Source organism: Cajanus cajan, chromosome 2 (genome assembly GCF_000230855.2).
Source record: "Cajanus cajan strain Asha chromosome 2, NIPB_CcT2T_4, whole genome shotgun sequence".
In the NCBI taxonomy this organism is placed as follows: Eukaryota; Viridiplantae; Streptophyta; class Magnoliopsida; order Fabales; family Fabaceae; genus Cajanus; species Cajanus cajan.
This window is the reverse complement of record NC_138518.1, coordinates 17,062,901-17,076,087: the sequence shown is the minus strand read 5'-3', so window position 1 is coordinate 17,076,087 and position 13,187 is coordinate 17,062,901.

The following is a 13,187-nucleotide window of genomic DNA, read 5'->3' as shown; positions in this document are numbered from 1 at the left end:
AGGAAGTTATGGACTCGTGTGTAGTATCCAGAAGTCTAAGCTCGAACCTTAGAAAGTCAAATGCAGGAGACATATCCATTTTTATTTGCTTAAGGTAATTTCGGGGACGAAATTTTTAAAAGGATGGGAGAATTGTAACATCTCAAATTATTTCTACTAATACTACGAATAATTATTATTTATTTTTGTATTTATGAAGATTATTTCCTTATAATTATTTTGATTAATTAAATGGGTTTGATTGAATTTTTAAAGGTTTTTAATAATAATCATTTATGAAAATTATTTTGTATAATATTATTAATTATGATATTTTGTTATAATTATTATTTGAAGAAAATCATGTTTTAAATTGTATTGATATTTTATTTTAATTTCATATATATATATATATATATATATATATATATATATGTTACTTATTTATTTATTAATTAGTAATCCTGGATTTTCATAACCCCGGAACGGGCCGTTCCACTTTGGGAACAGGCCGTTCCGGATTCGGAACGGGCCATTCTGGCCAAATCCTGATGCCTATAAATGCGTTCCGGCACTCCAGAAAAACGCATTTTTTCACTTTTGACTTTTTTCTTCTACATTTTCTGGAGACCAAGGGGAACTCGGAGGAGGAGATCCTGCTTCAGTTTCAACCCCTGTTTATCGAGGTAAGGGGGGAGTGAGAAACCTCGCTCTGGGTGTGGGATTATATGCTGGGTAGTGGGATTGGCCCCCAATCCTGTATTTGTTGTATGTTTCTTTATGAGGAGTTTCTCCCAATTATATTTGTTTCTTCTATTTGCTCTTTTTATATGTAAATAAATATATGATTTGAGATCTCTGTGGGTTCCAATGGGAAACTCTAAGGGAATGCATTGGTGATTGTAAGAGGAGATTGTTTAAAGAGTAATTATATGAGTAAATTATATTATTTTAAATGTTTATTGTATGAATTAGAGTGCTCTATGGGTTCTTGTGGGAACCCTATGAGAAACAGGCAAATTTTAAATGTATTTTGTTTTACCTTTTGAGTTTTCTGTTGTGTTCTTTAATGTTTATAGAGTGTAAATAAGTGTCTAATTTTGAAAATAAACAAGTTTTGATATGAATTAGTTTGCTCTGTGAGTTCTTGTGGAAACTCTATGAGAAATAGGCATATTTATAATATTTTCTGTTTTACCTTCTGATTGTTCTGTTGTATTCCTTGTTGTACGAGATGTATGAATATATGTTTACTTTTGCAAATAGATGAGTTCTGATATGAATAAAAGTGCTCAGTGAAAATTGTGAATATGATGTGATAATGCCAATGTGATGATGAAATGTAATGAGGAGATGTGATGATGAGATGTGTTGAGACATGATAATGTGATATGGGAATGAGACATAAAAATGTAATATGAGAAAAACATGGAGTCTTGATTGACATGCATCATATGCATAAATGTTTTTAAGGGTACGATATGGAATACACCTCCAGAGAAGGCCCCCTAGTGTAAAAGCTTTGGGGATTAGTCCTTGGGGATAACTCGGTTTGGAAGTCTCAGTCTCACCCATTGTGTGCATGGGATGTATCTTGCGCGGCTTAGCTATCCCGACGAGACTCTGGTAGTATATCCTTCTAGTGAGAGTGCGCAGAGGGTGTGACCCGACATGTACTCCTAGACTACTCTTCGTGTATTGCTAGCGGCAATATGCCATGTGATGTTTTACTGGCGCCACATGCATGATAATGTGAAGTCCGTGTCCATGCATGTGCATTCTTATTATTGAATGATGATAAATTACTAATTGTATGACTTGGATGATTGGATAAGTTATTGCTATTGATTGATCTATGAGGTAACTGTATTATTTGTGTTTGGCTATCCGGTGTGTGTTCCTACACTGTGAGCCAGAGTGAGATGTTTCTCACTCCCTTCTTTTGTGTTGTTTCTCTTGTTTGGTATACAGGAGACCATTAGCAGCATGAGGCTGAGGATATGGACGATGGAGCTTGGGCTTCTATGTGAGATTTTGCTCTGATAGGACATCTGACATCGGGACATAGATAGAATTACAATATGAAATTGTTTATGATTTATTAAAGTATATATTTTGGAAAAATTCAATTTTTATTCTTTGTAATTTTATTTGCTATTTGGATTAAGGATATGAATGTGAATTCTCTACTCACATGATTATTGGAATTGTCGTTTCATTTTTAAATATTTTTTTATCCAATAAGATATTTCTTTTTATTATATATATATATATATATATATATATATATATATGTTGGGGTAAAAGGTGTCACAAGTGCAAAGTGTTTTATCCTGGTTCAACCACTCCACATGTGACCTACACGCAGTCCTCAATCATAACCTGATCAAGATTTGTTCCACTATCTCAATGAAGAAGTTTTACAAGCATACCGCATATGCACACACTTCAACTCTCAAGATAGACTCTTTCTTGCACCCAAGAAAGCACTTCTTGTAGAAACCCACTACAAGAATTTCTTACCACTTGAGACACCTACTCAAGATTTTCTTAACACATTACACAAAAGTTTAAAGGAACAAATTCACCTGGAAGTTAAACAAATCAGACTGTGAACTCTTAACCAATCTTAATCCTTCTTTCCAAGAATGTACTAATGATGATGATTTCTCTCAAAGCATTTCGAAAAATGTTTTTCTTCTTGGTTTCACAAAGAAAACACTCCAAGAAGGTCACAAAGACTTCACAAAATCAATTCTTTACTCTCTTCTATTCTCTGTACTTGTTTCAAAATGTGAAAACCATTTATAAAGTTTTCCAAACCCAGATAATCAATTATTTTTAAGGATAATCAATTATTTTATTCTTCATAAATTCTGGAAGTCACTTAAGAACAGAATAATCGATTATTTCACAGATAATCAATTATTACAGCAAGGTTCTCTTCAACCTCTTGCTGGAATAATCAATTATAGTTAGTAATAATCGATTATTTTGAGTTGGTTTTCAAAAATTTGATTTCACACTTAAAAAACCTTCCAAGTTACTTTTAAACATCATCATACTCACTCTTAGACAATTTGGATTAAGATTAACTCATGCACAAAGTACACACATGCACAAACAATGAAATTGATCAACAAAGCAACTCAACACATAAGAACTTTTGAACTACATGTTGAATTTTGCTCCATCGAGACTTTAACTGGGTGATAGTTCTTGTTGTGAATTGGTCGTGCTCGTCATCGTTGTTGTATGATTTTGTTATTCATTCTAAATATCGATTTAACGACTGGTCAACTCCAACAATTGGATCCTTCAAAACATTCCATCACAATCAAACTAAAAGTATATCCTCTAGGATTGTGAATGGCACACAAGATTTTTTCTGCGACATATTTTCACCGCTCCCATCGAGTTGGATACTATCCAGTCCGAGAGGTGATTAAAGTTCACTATTAGGAGGGTCTAAGTTGGATGAAGGAGTCGCATGATCGATGTTTAGGATGGGTGGGGGTGGTGGAACCATAGGTAGTTGTGGTTACGAAAATTTTCATCGATGGGACATGGTGGTGGATACTAAAAATTTTGGAGATTTTCATGATTATCACCACTACAAGGTGGTTGGTTTTGTAAAAGATGGTAATAATATTAATAATTATAATTATACTAGTTATGATCCATAATGCAAAAAATTTGAGCACAAAATTTAATTGAAAATGAGATAAACAAAATTCAAGATTAATACTATTTATACTTAAATAAAAATTACTATTTTTTAAAAAATACATCTAACGACTCTTCTTCTCCAAAGTCTCTTTCTTTTTCTTTTTCTTTTTCTCCAACATCTCTTTCTTTTTCTTCCAACGTCTTTTTCTCCCGCGCTAGATGGATGACCGCTTCGCATATCGATCCACTACGTCAGATGATTGCTCCTCCCACAGACATCGTACCACGTCGCACGAACTACGGTGTTGGCATTGACCACTGCGTCTCCTCTGTTGTGCCTCCCCTGACGCACCTCCTCCTCTATCGTGCCTCCTCCGTCACTCTGCCTCTTCTCACCCCTTTTCCCTTTTGTTTCTCTCCGCCTCTTCTCTTCCCTTTTCCCTTTCATTTCTCTTCACTTTCCCTCTTTTTTCAGCTAAAAATTAATACTATTATATTTAAGCAACTTGATGGAGGACCATCCAAGGAGGATGTATACTTGAAGGCCATTGGACCTTTGACTAGGTCCGTGGTTAGGAAGCTAGAGGAGGCTTCTAAAGAGGAGGTGCTTCTTAGACCTTTGCTCATCATGAGCATTGATTATGGTTCCTCTTATTAGTCTCCTGTCATGTGTCTTGAGCAGCCGCTGTCTAAGTACCACATTGATTGCTTTGCTCTCAAGCACACCTGCAACACAAGTTATTCAATTTGATTTTGGTACCCAATGGATCTTGGGTCCTGGAGAATCAGTGAGTACATAATCTAATTTCTTAATCCATTTATATTTTCCACTAGGAATGCCAAATTTCCTTATCATGCATCTGTAGTAGTTATGACCAGATTTCATACAATAGTTACATGAGTGGGAATTAATGGATTTCATAACATTAACATTCTGTTTTTCTTTATCCTTTGCTTTTAATGCAGCATACAATGTTTCACAGTTCTCACATGGTGACTTTAGTTTAGAGATATCTGAAAGTAGTTTCCTGTTATCATTCTCTAAATCAGAAATTTTATCTCTCATGTGTGTCATTTTCTTTTTGTAAACATTATTTGATTTTTCTAATTTCTTTGCTTCAGCATACAGTTCAGCAAATGCATTTTGCAATTCATCATACGAGTCAATAGATGAGTCAGAATCATATACCTCATAATCTGAATTATGTTTGGTCATGAGACAGAGATTTGCTTCCTGATCCTCATCACTATCACTTGAAGTTGTTGAGGCATTCTCTTCCCATGCTATGTATGCTTTCTTTTTCTTTGATCTGAACTTTTGTTTCGTCTCCTCATTCTTTTTCAGGCTTGGACAGTCAGCTCTCATGTGTCCAGCTTTTCCACATTCAAAACATTTGAACTTTGGAGATGAGTTTTCATTCTTCTTGAAGGATTTCTTCTGACTGGAGAATCTCTTATTTTTGTTCTTCCTTCTCATGAATTTTCTAAAATTCTTCACCATCAGATTTAATTCTTCTTGTTCAGAACTTTCATTGCTGCTATTCTCTTCATCACTTGAGGATTCTTTTACCTTTAAGGCCAGACCTTTTGCCTTTTTATCTTTTTGTTCTTCATCAGCAATCCTTGACAAATCCATCTCATATTCTCTTAGCTTTCCAAATAACTCAGCACTTGTCATCTGAGCTAAGTTCTTTGACTCTGTAATTGCTGTGACAGTTGGTTGCCATCTTCTGTTCAGTGACTTCAGGATTTTGACATTTACTTCTTCTTCCACGAAGTCTTTCCCTAATCCTTTTAGGTGATTTATTATGTGAATGAACCTCTTTTGCATATCCATGACAGTTTCACCTTGATTCATTCTGAAGGTTTCATATTCCTGAATGAGTGTGTTCTTTCTAGCTTTTCTCACTTCTGGAGTTCCTTCATGTGTTACTTGGATTAAATCCCAAGCTTCCTTTGCTGTAGAACAAGCTGAAATTCTAAAAAATTCATCAGAATTTAGTGCAGAATGTATGATATTTAAAGCTTTTGCATCATTCTCTGCTCTTCTAATTTCACTTTGATCCCAGCTATCATATGGTTTCTCAATTTCTTTTCCTCCCTCTATCTTAGTGGGTATTTTGTAATCTGTGATTACAGCCTGCCAAATATTTCTATGAACAGATTCCATGAAAATTTTCATTCTAACTTTCCAAAAGGGATAGTTATCTCCACAAAACAATGGGGGTCTGTTTATAGAAGCACCTTCAGCAAACGGTAATTGATTACCAGCCATCTAACCTTTCTAAAGATCTAGTCTTGAATGTTTTACAAGATACAGCTCTGGTACCAATTGTTGGTCCCTACGGTTAGAATCTAGAAGGGGGGGTTGAATAGATTCTATGTTATTTTTCCTTTTCTTGTTTGCTTTCTAAATCTTTACCTAACAAATCTTGATTTTAATCAAACCTTTAAACATAAAAAGTAATTCAGAGTTATATATGCACAGCTTATCCAACAAGATTTGAATAAACACAATTAATACAAGATATGTAAAGATTGATTTTATCAATTACCAAGAATCTTTAAAGTTCAGTTTCTGCAGATAATGTTTTTCTTCATACAACATTAATCAAGAAACTTATACAGAATGTAAAGAGTGTAAGGGTTAAGAAAATCATGCACCAAGATATATACTGGTTCAGCCATCTAAAGGCCTACATCCAGTTTCAGATTTAGATACACCTCTAAATCCAGTCAAATCCACTATTGATATTCTTTACATGCACCCTGCACAAGCAATATCCAATCAATGAATTTAACAAGCAAATCTTGACACCCACAAGATTAACAAACCATTTCTTGACTCCACAAGAAACATATAACCCAAGAATATTGATCCCACAATATCCTACTTGAGAAAAACCTATCTCAAGATTTCTCTTTACACAACTCTTCCAGAGATTCTCTAATCTCAAGAGTTAAAACCATTCAAACAATAACCAAAGATCAGAAACGAGTACACCTGTTCGTGTAGATATGATCTTCAACAACGTAAACCAGTTTAGAATGAATTTTCTATATGAACTTCATCTTCTTGAATTGATCTTGCACACTTCTTTTTCCAAAAGTTGATTTTCAGCAGATATGTTCTTTCTTTCTTTTTCAGAAAATCTTTTTCTCTTTTGCAGTAATGTGTATTAAAAAAAAATCTCTCTTTTTCGTGTGTGAAAATTCTTCTTTTTTTTTCTCATTAAAAGCTTCAGTTTTAATCTTATTTAAAGACAATTTTCATGTGCAAGGAAACAGTTATTTCAGTTATTTTCATAACAGAGATAATCTATTACCTGTGATGGTAATCTATTACCACGAGTTAGAATAACTGAACTAATTATTTCAGCTCCTGTTTTAATCTATTACCTAACATGGTAATCGATTAACACGATGCCAAAATAACACAAAACTCACATTTGGAACAGAGGTAATCGATTACTTTAAAGAGGTAATCGATTAACACGATCCTTTTTCCTCTTGAAATCATCAGAATCAGTTTGATAATCTATTACCACACATGGTAATCGATTATTCCAGTATCAATCAGTTTTTCAACATGAGTCAGGTAATCTATTACCAGTTCAGGTAATCTATTCCTTAACTCAGAAAATTTCTGATGTTTTCAAGTTTTCATTTAAAGTCTCAAACACTTAGTAAATTAATACTTCATGTTCTCAACAATGAATGAAATAAGAAAAATGAGTATTATGATATTTTCACCTTCATGTTAATTACTAATTTTTAACACATAACAAACAAACACATACAAGCCTAATCTTTTAAACAATCAATACATTATCCTTTTGACATAGGCTTAAAATAAAAAGCAACATGAGCAAAACATCAAAACTAAAACTTCTAGGGAACATCTTCCAGATGTAGATTCTTCAATCTTCAACAATCTCCCCCTTTTTGGTTTTGATGAGCCAAACTCTTCATGTTGACTTTCACGATCATCATGTTGTTTTGTTTCACTTGTTTGTTTGAAATTTGAACTTGAATTTGAACCTGCATATGTCTAGAACAAAAACTTCCATACAAAGCATTATGCAGTTCTATTTCCATTTCTTTCTTATACAATACATAAACAACCATATAAACATTTAATCAGTTAATCAGTTTCTCATGAATTTCTCCCCCTGTTTGGCTTAACCAAACCAAAAAAAAACAGAGTAAACAGAGAAATAACATGATACTTATGCAACAAAAACAACAAGCACTTAATAAGACTTTCATCATATAAGCATTAAAAATGTTTAGAAGCATACAAATACTACAACTATTACAAACTTTAAGTCTGAAATATAAATCAAAGTATTTATGCAGAACAAATTAAAATGCAGTGCCTAAAATGTAATGCATAACTAAAGTTCGTCAGGGTAGGGTATGTTCATCGCATCCAGTCGTTCAGATATAGATTCAAAACAAGCCTTCAGCTCTTGATAATCTCTTCTCTGAGTTTCTCTGATGTCATCTAGCTTTGCCAGAACAGATAGCTCAAAAGTAGAAAGAGGCTTCGGCTCTTCAGCTGCTTCCTCTTCTTCAATTTGAACTTCAGGTTGAGACGGCTCTGTAGTCTCAGCAGTAGGAACATCTTCCTTTGCTATCCAACCAGCATCTGTTTTCACTAGCTTCATCATTTTCAGAGCTCTATCCTTGATATCATGAACATCTCTGGTGACCTCTCTTGCTTCACCAGTTAAGGGAACTTTATAGAACACCAATACCTTGCTTATGAACACAGCATATGGACACTTGCAGTCCATTAACCTCCTTGTCTTTAGCATTATGTCTTCTACCACATATACCCAATCAACTTGAATGTTGTTCTTAAAAGCTGCGAGCAGTGCCATATCTTCTTCACTGATTTGTGCGTGATTGCTCCCCCTTGCTGCCAGAATCCAAACAATTACATAATGTAGGAGTCTATCTTCCACTCGTAGACCTCCAGCATTATATGTAATTTTCCTCTTTTCTTTTCTTAAGAGAGTTTTTGAGTACTTAAAAAAAACACAGGGGTTCGCGTCAGGTAATCGATTAACCCAGTTGGTAATCGATTATCTCGCAACTGAAACAGGGTAATTATGCAAGTGAGTGAGTGGTAATCGATTAACCCGCGTGGTAATCGATTATCACAGTGGGTATGCATCAGAAATTGCATCAAAGTAGCAGAGGTAGTCGATTACTGAAAATTGGTAATCGATTACTGCTGTTGATTTTTCAGCAATTTCTTCATTTCTTCCAATGGTAATCGATTAACCCGATAGGTAATCGATTATCACAGAGAAATGTGTGCAGATACAGGGCATACTGTGTTTTGTGTGATTTCCTATTATGAGTGCACATACATCAAGTTTAAACCTATAAGTGCTTAGCAATTTCATGCATATTCACACAATCATACTTTAATTATGAGATTTAGGATAGATTGGACTCACTAATGATACCAAGATTGGTTCTTAGCTTGAAAAATCTTTCCTTTGGTAGAGGCTTTGTAAAGATGTCAGCAAGTTGATCTTCTGACATTATGAATTTGATGTCACAGTCTCCTTTCTCTACATGATCTCTGATAAAGTGATGTCTAACTTCAATGTGCTTAGTTCTTGAGTGTAGAATAGGATTCCTTGAAATGTTAATTGCACTTGTGTTGTCACACTTCAGTGGTATGTGATCAATCTTCAAACCAAAGTCTTGAAGTTGATGTTTAAACCAAATTGACTGAGCACAGCAGCTTCCAGCAGCTATATACTCAGCTTCAGCAGTTGAGAGTGCTACACAAGCTTGTTTCTTGCTCTGCCACGATATGAGACATTCTCCAAACGTGTGGCACGTTCCACTTGTACTTTTCCTATCCAATTTACAACCAGCAAAATCGGAGTCAGAGTAACCAGTTAAAGATGGAGAAGTACCTTTAGGATACCACAATCCAACATTGATTGTGCCTTTCAAATACTTCAGTATTTTCTTTACAGCCTTCAGATGTGATTCCTTTGGTTTTGATTGGAATCTAGCACATACACATACACTGTACATGATGTCAGGTCTGCTAGCTGTTAGATACAGAAGAGATCCAATGATCCCTCTATACATTGATTCTTCAACATCTTTTCCTGCAATATCACTATCTAGATAACAATTAGTAGACATAGGAGTATTTGATATCTTACAATTCTCCATATCAAATTTCTTTAACAGTTCTTTGCTATATTTAGTTTGATGTAGAAAAATTCCATTTTTCATTTGTTTGACTTGTAGTCCTAGGAAGAAGCTTAATTCTCCCATCATAGACATATCAAACTCCTTCTGCATATTGGAAACAAATTCTCCACAAAGAGATTGGTTAGTTGATCCAAATATTATATCATCAACATAAATCTGAATCAGCAGAATATCTTTTGATTTTCTCTTTATGAAAAGAGTTTTATCAACATGACCTCTTTGAAAGTCATGAGTTAGTAGAAACTTACTCAGCCTTTCATACCATTTCCTTGGAGCTTGTTTCAGTCCATACAAAGCTTTCTTGAGCTTGTAAACATGCTTAGGTAATTTGCAGTCAACAAAACCAGGTGGTTGAGCTACATAAACTTCTTCATCAATTAAACCATTTAAAAATGCACTTTTCACATCCATTTGATATAGTTTGAAATCAAACACACAAGCAAATGCAAGTAAAAGCCTAACAGCTTCTAATCTAGCAACTGGAGCATATGTTTCACCAAAGTCTATACCTTCTTGTTGATTGTATCCTTTGGCTACTAATCTAGCTTTATTTTTAACTATAACACCTTCTTCATTTAGTTTGTTTCTGAAAACCCATTTTGTACCAATGACATTCATATTCTTATTGAAAGGAACTAAAATCCAAACATCATTTCTTTTGAATTGATTCAGTTCATCATGCATGGCCATTATCCAGAATTCATCTTTTAATGCATGTTCCACACATAATGGTTCAATTTGAGAAACAAATGCCATATCATCACTTAGAAGATTAAAAGAGTGTCTAGTAGAAACTCCCTTATTTATATCTCCAAGAATGTTATCCAGAGATAGATCTTTGGGTTTCCTCCATTCTTTGGGTAGTGATGTGTCTTCAGATGGTGTTTTCTGCTGTTGTTCCAGTTTTTCTTCTTCTTGTGTAATACTGTCACCTATCTCATCTTCATCATTAAGAGATTTTCCTTTTTCAAGGATGTTAGTTTCATCAAAAGTAACATGTATAGATTCTTCAACAGATAAGGTACTTTTGTTAAAGACTCTATATGCTTTGCTAATTGCAGAATATCCAATAAAAACTCCTTCATCAGCCTTAGCATCAAATTTTCCAAGAGTGTCTTTTCCATTATTCAGAACAAAACACTTACAGCCAAACACTTTAAAATGTGAAATGTCAGGCTTTCTTCCTTTGTAAAGCTCATATGGTGTTTTCTTTAAAATAGGTCTAATCAAGATTCTATTTAGAACATAGCATGCAGTGCTTACTGCATCAGCCCAAAAGTATTTTGGTAAACCATTTTCATTTAACATGGCTCTTGCTAGCTCTATTAGAGATCTGTTTTTCCTCTCTACAACTCCATTTTGTTGAGGAGTTCTAGGGACAGAAAAATTGTGATTAATACCATTTTCTTCACAAAAAGTTTGAAAAGATTCATTTTGAAATTCACCACCATGATCACTTCGCAAAGATTTAATTTTCAAGTCCTTTTCATTCTGAATTCTTTTTGAAATGATTCTAAAGGCTTTAAAAGCATTGTCTTTATGGGATATAAATGCAACCCATGTGAATCTGGAGTAGTCATCAATGAGAACTAAAGCATAAGTGTTTCCACCTAGACTTTTGGTTCTTGATGGTCCAAAGAGATCCATGTGCAAAAGTTCCAGCGGTCTAGAGGTTGACATAACTTTCTTTGATTTAAAAGAAGCTCTAGTCTGCTTTCCCTTTTGACATGCATCACAAAGTCCTTGTTTAGAGAACTTGATCTTTGGAAGACCACTAACAAGATCTTTAGATGCAAGTCTATTTAACTGATCTGCATTTATATGTGCAATGCGTCTATGCCATAACCATGTTACATTATCATGTGATGTGAGACAAGAATTGGATGATGAATGCTTTAAGTCTAAGATGTATATGTTATTGACTCTTTTTCCTATAAGCAGGACTTCATTTGATTCCTTATCACAAACCATACAGCATTGATTATTAAAAGAGATATTGTAATTTTTGTCACAAAGCTGGCTAATACTAAGCAGGTTATATTTGAGACCTTCTACATACAGGACATTTTCAATGAGAGTATTGGAATTGTTACCAACACTGCCTGAGCCTAGTATTCTGCCTTTGTTGTTATCTCCATATGTTACAGATCCTCCTTCTTTTTCCTGTAATGAGATAAATTTGCTTTTATCTCCTGTCATGTGTCTTGAGCAGCCGCTGTCTAAGTACCACATTGATTGCTTTGCTCTCAAGCACACCTGCAACACAAGTTATTCAATTTGATTTTGGTACCCAATGGATCTTGGGTCCTGGAGAATCAGTGAGTACATAATCTAATTTCTTAATCCATTTATATTTTCCACTAGGAATGCCAAATTTCCTTATCATGCATCTGTAGTAGTTATGACCAGATTTCATACAATAGTTACATGAGTGGGAATTAATGGATTTCATAACATTAACATTCTGTTTTTCTTTATCCTTTGCTTTTAATGCAGCATACAATGTTTCACAGTTCTCACATGGTGACTTTAGTTTAGAGATATCTGAAAGTAGTTTCCTGTTATCATTCTCTAAATCAGAAATTTTATCTCTCATGTGTGTCATTTTCTTTTTGTAAACATTATTTGATTTTTCTAATTTCTTTGCTTCAGCATACAGTTCAGCAAATGCATTTTGCAATTCATCATACGAGTCAATAGATGAGTCAGAATCATATACCTCATAATCTGAATTATGTTTGGTCATGAGACAGAGATTTGCTTCCTGATCCTCATCACTATCACTTGAAGTTGTTGAGGCATTCTCTTCCCATGCTATGTATGCTTTCTTTTTCTTTGATCTGAACTTTTGTTTCGTCTCCTCATTCTTTTTCAGGCTTGGACAGTCAGCTCTCATGTGTCCAGCTTTTCCACATTCAAAACATTTGAACTTTGGAGATGAGTTTTCATTCTTCTTGAAGGATTTCTTCTGACTGGAGAATCTCTTATTTTTGTTCTTCCTTCTCATGAATTTTCTAAAATTCTTCACCATCAGATTTAATTCTTCTTGTTCAGAACTTTCATTGCTGCTATTCTCTTCATCACTTGAGGATTCTTTTACCTTTAAGGCCAGACCTTTTGCCTTTTTATCTTTTTGTTCTTCATCAGCAATCCTTGACAAATCCATCTCATATTCTCTTAGCTTTCCAAATAACTCAGCACTTGTCATCTGAGCTAAGTTCTTTGACTCTGTAATTGCTGTGACAGTTGGTTGCCATCTTCTGTTCAGTGACTTCAGGATTTTGACA